This window comes from Cibotium barometz, chromosome 53, assembly GCF_041138505.1.
Source record: "Cibotium barometz isolate CiBa-2024 chromosome 53, ASM4113850v1, whole genome shotgun sequence".
Taxonomy (NCBI): domain Eukaryota; kingdom Viridiplantae; phylum Streptophyta; class Polypodiopsida; order Cyatheales; family Cibotiaceae; genus Cibotium; species Cibotium barometz.
Genome location: NC_141098.1, coordinates 14,659,832 through 14,667,754, shown reverse-complemented (window position 1 = coordinate 14,667,754; position 7,923 = coordinate 14,659,832). Strand labels below are relative to the sequence as shown.

General features: G+C 37.9%; 1 long non-coding RNA gene across 1 annotated transcript; it reads right to left on the bottom strand.

Annotated features, from left to right (window-relative positions):
* Positions 1 to 4,247: 4,247 nt before the first annotated feature.
* LOC147608332 (uncharacterized) lies at positions 4,248 to 6,294 on the bottom strand. The gene is made up of 3 exons (XR_015264438.1): positions 6,102 to 6,294; positions 5,300 to 5,403; positions 4,248 to 4,925 (listed from the first exon to the last, which is right to left on the bottom strand). It is a non-coding gene; the product is annotated as an uncharacterized LOC147608332 (long non-coding RNA).
* Between the last annotated feature and the right edge of the window lie 1,629 nt (positions 6,295 to 7,923).

Here is a 7,923-nt window from a genome sequence, read left to right as displayed (position 1 = left end):
GTCTAGGCTTCACTACCAACTCAAATCTCTTAGGGAGATAAGAAAAGCTAAGAAAGCCACCAATCTTTTCATCCCAAGGACACCTTTCATGAGGCTTTTAAGGCAAGTTTCAAACAAGCTCTGTACACAAATGAAGTCAGAGGTGTTTGAGTTTGTCAAATAGCAATTTGTGATATTGCTTGTCTACAAGAGGCCTCTGAGGATTTCCTCATAGACTTTTTGAATGATAGCTATATTAAATATGCCCATGCCCACAGGGTGACTTTGATGAATAAAGATTTTAGTGTGGTCAGCAGGATTAGGTATAGATTTGAAAACTTTTTGCAGCCTATCCCAACTTCTGATAAGAAGGCCTTTTATATCCTCAACATCCCACCTACAAGGCCTGTCAAGGAGAAGCCTATCGAGGTTGAGGATGTCACTCATTTATATGAGACCAAAAAAGTTGAAGATGTAAAGGCTCGAAAAGAGCATGAAAGGCAGGAGACACATGAAAGCACAATGCTTTCAGAAGATGAGATCTTAAAAGAGGAAATAGCAAGGCTTGGAGCCTTGAATCACCAAGCAATAGAAAGAGTTAAAGGCCATATGATTGTCAATGTGTCCACATTTGGAGAGGACAAATATCTCACCATCACTCCTGAAGACAAAATCATGCTTGAAGATAAAAAGTCTTGAAATCACTGACTCTGTTCTTCTATGTGGGCTCTGGTAATTTTTTGCTCACAAGGTTGTGTTTTTCACAAATTTTAAGCTTGATTTCTTGATTATGATTCTTTTGTTTTAGAGTCATTATCACAAGTTTTACCAAAGGAAATGTCAAATAATCTGTTTGTATTAGGTCCTCTGGTCAGTTTTAGTTTGTTGGAGTCTTAGACCTTCTTGGAAGACAAGCCATATTCATGAATTCTCTAAGAGGAAGTCATGGACAAAGCAAACTATGAGTCATATTATTAATTTTGTTATTGCTTTATTGAAATTTTACCATGTTTTATCAAATAATGTCTTTTTTTACAAATTGCAACTCATACAAAGTTTTCATTGTATATTTGAAAAAGAAATATAAAGATCTCCAAAGTTTGGTATTTAAGTTAACAAGTGAGATTATTTCTAAGTATTCCACTTTCCTTTGTTTCATTATGATTCTGTTATTCAAGAAATGTTTGTTTGATAGGTACCTATTCAGCTAGACTCCACATCTTGTGGATAGAGAGTTATTTAACAATGCTTGGAGATTTATTGAAATTAATTACATTGACTGTAAGTTTGTAGTACATTTGTGCTCTTCATTTTGGCTTTAATTTCAATTTCTAATTAAATTTTTCTCTTTCTAGATGCATGACTATCCTGAGTCATAGGTTTGGCAGATCAAGGAGGAATGCATTTCTTGCATTCTTGAGAAAGCAACTTATTCCTATGACCCAAATTCCCCACTTCCACAACAAAAAGAGAAGACACATAAAGCAAATAAGTTAAAGAAGAAAGGCAACAACAAGGGAATGCCCATGTATTCTCCCCTAAAGCATGGTCATTCCCAAAGCCAGAAATTACCTAAGAAGCCCTCCTCCAAGCACACTCCAACAGACAACGGTGTACCTCTGAAGTTCTCTGATTCAAAAAAGACTTTCTCTAAGAGTAGAAAGAATAATATATCGAAGGCCAGGGAAGCTCCAAGTGCCAGAAGGCAAGTGAATTTTGGAGCCACTAAAGATGATGGACAGGTGGAGGGGAGGACTCAAGCATCCAAAGCCGCAGATACATAGGTTGAAGAGCCTATAAATGCCCCAGTTGTAGAGTCTTCATCTGAAGAGACCCAAAATTCTACAACTGCAGCCCAACAAACTAAGGAGGCCCAATGATTTTTATCTATTTGAGGAGCCCATTACACATGCTCCCTATGGTGTCTTTTTGAGTTTATCCCAATGTAAATATTTTCATTTTATAGAGCTTATTTGAGTTTATTCCAATGTAACATCTTGTTATGAGAATAGAAAACATCTTTTTGTAATGAAAAGTAGATTTTTGTGATGTTGTCTTATCACTCTACCATTTTTGATAAAATAACATAATTAAGATAATACTTGAATTTTAAGACACACAAATACATGTTTAAAGTTGAGAAAAAAACATGTTTGTATTCATCAATTCTCTTCATTTCTTCTCATTGATAATGGCTCAAAGGCTACAATATTTGGGGACATACATTTGATACAAGAGATTGATTTTTCAACCCTCTTTCCAATGACATCATCATTGATATTGAACTTATAGTCAAAGTTTGTACAATTAAGAAACTCAAGTGAGTCTCTAATATCTTTTAAGGTCCAGTTAGCATTAACAACAACCTATCTAGGTTCTTGAAAAGGAGAAACCTTGATCTCTATTTCAAACTCTGGACAGTTTTCTTCAAAGTCAAGAGGGATCCAACTGCCAAAACATTACCTCCACCTCCTATAATTATACCCTAAAACCGAGGGTTGACATGCTATTTAGTAAGAGAGGACCAATAAATTGGGACTTATCTTGTACCTTATAGTGTCACCTAGATGAAAGCTTTCCTTTGATTTCCACATGTCTCCAAGAAAAAAGTCCAAATCTTATTCAACCAACTTTCTATTCAGCCACATAGTCTTTGTTCTTTGCAACACCAAGGACTTGAAACAAGCAACAAACACATGAAGAAGAACAAACCATGTTAGTCTTATTCTCCGTGATATCCTTCTTGGTGTTATTGCCTTCTGGATATCTTGTGAAATTTTGGTTTTAAAGCTTAAAATTATTGATATATCTGGAATCTCCCAATTGAGTGAAATCAAAAGAGGAATGTGGAGGACACATGTTGATGGAAACACGTCTGAAATAGCTACATGTATATTATTTTCTAGACAATAATAATACATATTAAAATATTAGATCGCATCACAAAACTTACAATGCGAATGCTACATGGTTGCACTGCAAGGTTCAAGAACATATCCTTAGCCATGTAAACATGTTGAACTTATGCAAACCATCCATGTTCTGTCACCTTGAATGCAATGATACGGCCTTTCCAATGATTTCTAATGTCCTCTCGCTTCGTTCTCTTCACTCTGTGAGAGCCCTTACAAGATGGAAGCATTGTTACCCAATCATTAACATTCAAAGTCAATGGCTTTCAAACCCCATCTTCAAAGTCAATGGCTTTCAAACCCCATCTTCTTTTATGTAATGAAATATACAAGAAATAATAATGTGAGTAGAGCGTCTAGAAGATGCCATTAAAGCTTGAAGAGCTGAAGAAAAATAGCACAAATAGTATATGAGAGAAATGGCGAGTATTGTAATGTGAGAAATTCAAATATACCTTACTTTTTTGAACCTTGCGCAAATTTCACCCTTAAAACTAACTACTTCATCTTGTTTTTAGTGTATTTTGACTAAATTAGAGAAAGATGGTCATTTTGAATTTGAAAATAAGCCCGAAACCTCCACGATAGAGGAGACAAGAATGTCATATTTTTGTGCACGTGACAACTTGTTATTTGTTAGTTCCTTACTGAAAAAATTTAGAAAGGACCTTTTTTAAAACCTTTTTAGTCCTAATGACAAATAAGACTTCTGAGAGAGTAAATGTCCCACCATTTGCAGTTGTAAGAATAAACATACCAACTCCTTTTACTGGATACGAGAAGTTATTTGCACATGTAAATGTTCCTTCTTGAGGAGTAAACTCGAGTGAAAAATAAATCTAAGAAATAATGTGCTTACTAGCACCGCTGTCAATACTAGTCATGGTGATCTCATTGACATGCATACGTAATGGATAAAAGAATCATAATTATAATACACAATCATCCTGTGCATAATTCTTTGACTCCTTTTCACAGCACTTGGTGCTGATGCATTAGCCTACAACCATGCCTGACTCTTTCTTTTTCTCCTTCTCTATAGCCTTTTTTTTGCATTCATTGACGTAATGGCCTCGCTTCTGACAATAGTTGCATTTACTTTCTTCTTCGACTTATCATCCCAGTTCTTAACAACCTTTCGAGAAGACTAGGTTGATTCTACCTTTGACTTATAGCTACCCTGAGAAAAGGCTTTGTCTTTACCTTTTTGATTGACAACAACAAATGCATGATTTTCCACAAGCATACTAATTTGTTTACGTTGAGATTTCTCTTCTTACAACAACAAGAGCACTGTAACAACCAACTCATCAAAGGCAAGAGCATTCGGATGACCCTTCATAATGAGCCAAAATATTGATGCAAAACTATGTATGAATATGCTAGAGCTGTGAGAATTGTAGATACCGAATAACTATCCAAATAGGCCTCATCAATATATGCCAACTATTCCCTGATATCTTTAATCCTTGTCAAAACTTATCCATTAAATATCTCTCATTCATATGCTTAGACTCTATCTGCTTATATAAGTAGATCACTCATGCCTCATTACGCACCTGGTAAAAAGCAGCAAGTGCATCCCAAGCATGATTCATAGCTTACATAAGTGAATATAAGAAATAATACTCTTTTTCACTAAAAATGTCACTAATGCATGTGCATGTGCATCCTTGCCATCCCACCTGCCTTGTTCTGCTTTGGAAGGTGCGGAGGCCGATGCCAAAACTTGTATCACTATCCAAAGTACATATACTACGCTATTCTACTGGCAAGAGAGCGTGTGCCTCAATGCCAATGACAACATTCCAACGCCCTTCGATGGCCAATACATGGTGTGCATCATATAGGACCATAACGAGTAGTTATCCTCAACAGAAAGCATCCCCAATACATCATTGCTTCCCATTCTGCTTGCAAATAACTAATCACTGACACAGAATACAAATATTCCAATTGTCTCTGTAGGTACTATCAATTTCCACTGAGTAATCGAAATGGTTGTGCTAGTCGATCATTGATGATGATGGAAACCTACAAAGTATATAAAAAGTGGCTCAATGTAGAGTGTGGAAATAATACTTAGCAAGCATGCAAAAATCAATGATAATGTTAACGATGTGGGTTGAAAATGAACTCAAAGATGCAATATGGAAGACAAACTTGAAGATGTGATGTTGAAGATGACTACGATACTATCTACATATGAAAATGGTGGTGTTGTGCAGAAAATCCAAAATCGAACAAAAATAGTTCGAACTAACATCCTCCCCCTTGGATACCTACAGAAACCTAAACCAACCCAAAATGATACAAGAATGCAAGATTGAACAATTTCAAACAAGATTATAGTGTAACATGCATGCTTTTGATTCTTCGTTTTAACATGGTATGTGTAACCAACCAACCTTACTGGGAATCGAGCCCAATCCACTAGTGTAAACCAGTGTTTCATACACTACGAGTTTGAGGGTGTTGACGGTTGGAGGAGCAATATAGATCATTAATTAATCTGCATGCAAAAGAGATTTGCAATAGGCTAAGTAGGGAGTGGAATATATACTTCAAGAAATCAATATGACAAACAACTTCAAAGATGCAAGCCATGCAAATATAAATAGACACACTTGTGCTTGATATAGGAAAGCAACAAGCAAGGCAGACATACAGACAAGCAGCAAGTTTTCAGATAGATCGGCCTTTTGAGACATCTTGGATCTTCAAGAAGCTATAAGAGCTTACCTAGTTGGCTTGTTTGAGGTTACCAACCTGTATGAATCATAGGTTACCTTCATGCCCAAAGACATTCAACTAGCAAGGTGAAGTGAGATAGTAGCAGAGGCTGCCAATCCTGTCGAGAACTTCTAGGTAAGTACTTCTGGCATTACAAAATCAGATGCAAAAGCAGCTCTGTTGGGAAACCAATTGGGTCTAGCAGCTCGCAGTGGAGTTGGTGTGATGCCATTTTCAACTCAGGCAACTGATCCATCAGGATCTCTCACCAACATCACTGGTATATTCAGAGCATCATCATGCAGAAGATGCACTTTACTAAATAGCAGCAGAGGCAGCACAAAGCAGTCACGAATTTGAAGCAGAAAAGAGCGCAACGCAGAGTAGCAAAGATACACAAGGGATCGGTGCAACAAACAATTTATATAAAAAAACAAACAAACAACAAAAAAATATTGTGCATTATCAGAGACTCACCAAGCACGGAGAAGGCAAAACCAAAGGCTTCATCGTCTTCTTCAAGTCTTGCAGTGAAGTTGCTCCAACGTGAAGAAGAATGAAAAATTGTAGGGCGCCCATCAATCCTTAAGGTTTCTTTTCTTTTACCTTTTTCACACTCTTTACCCTTTCACACCCTAAGTTTAGGGTTTGAGAACCTCTTCTCACACACTCTGGGCGGCCGGGGTCGCCTGTTTTTGAAACCTCCTCCTCTTTCCCTTTATATTTTGGTGTTGACACACTTTCTGTGGGTGTTCACACGTTTTGGGTTTTGTTGGGGCTTGTTCACGCTCATTGGAGCATTGTTGTCCTTGTCCACACTTGGGCGCTACCATCTGAGACCGTGATCATAGGAGACATGCTCATGCACTATTACCATGGCTCTATGCTCATTATCTTGAGCTACCACTTTGTGCTTGGGTACATATATCTTTTGCCGCATTCACACACACCTTTGGCACTTCAAGGCTTAGACTTCCATACCCTCACTCATTGACTTCATGGTATGGCGAGACGCGGCCTACTCATGCCATGGGTGGATGTTTGAGCTTGAGGGCTTGACACCTAGCGTAGTGAGGCGTATGTACTTGCCACTTGGTCCATACACGGTCCATACATGCTCAGCTACCTCCACATGGATGGCTTAGTATTGTTTGCATGGGATGACTCTACTTACGGTGACTAGTACAAGCATCCCACAATCTTAAGCCATCATGACTACATTCGTGAGGATGTAGCCATGATGTAGCCAACACTAACACAGAGTTGGATGATGATGATGTATCTTATACTCATACACATGATGATGTATCGCGCACACACATAAATATGATGATATTGAAGTATCACGTAGACATACACATGATGATAGTGATACATGTGCACATGATGACATGGACACATCTGCACATGATGATGTTGTATGTGATAGTGATGTGTGTTAGCTAGATCATGTGGGCATGATCTCGAGGACAGGGATGGCATCGAGCATTATGAGTGTTCATACACCTAGGCCTACCTACCTAGCGATAATAGTTTGGCATTAGATGTTCTTGTGGGTTAGCATTCGATTAGTGATGCGTCCATTAGCACACACAAGGTTAGTGATACTTCGCATGTGGAGTCACAGGATACACATGAGCATGGGCCTGAGTTTCTTGTGTTAGATATGTCAGGCTATTCTTTTAGGATTTTTACATGTGGGGACATTCACGATATCACTACTAGTTTACTTGCCAACATTTGTGTGAGTATAGTGCATATATTTGAGCAGTCAAGCATTGAGCATGAGGTTAGTGATCACTTCAAGACAAGGCATGAGTATGCACACAAATCACATAGATTTTAAGAGCTTTACATTTGACTTAGAAATTTTCATAGATCCGATGATTATGGAGGCATATTATACCTGTGATGATATATTAGTTTTTGGTCTAAGCTTTGACTTAGATTATTATGCATTCTATTTTGATTCTCGTGGGATGCTTATGCATTGATGTGGACTCAGTTTATTGGGCATTCACTTTTGGCCATACTAGAGATCATCTTGAGAGCCTTGTGCTTATTGATGCAATACGGCATCACAACACATTTGTCTTCAACCTTGTTGGATATCTAGACCTTGATCTTGGCAGCGTATCTTGTGGATTTCTCTTTGATCTAGGCATCCTTGTTGGTGACTGTCTTTTGATAGTGGAGCAGCGTTTCTACATATTCGATCCAAGTGGCCATTGCATGCTCGTGACTTAGGGTGATGCGACTTACCCTTTTGATCCGAGTGGAACGAGATCTATAGCTATGA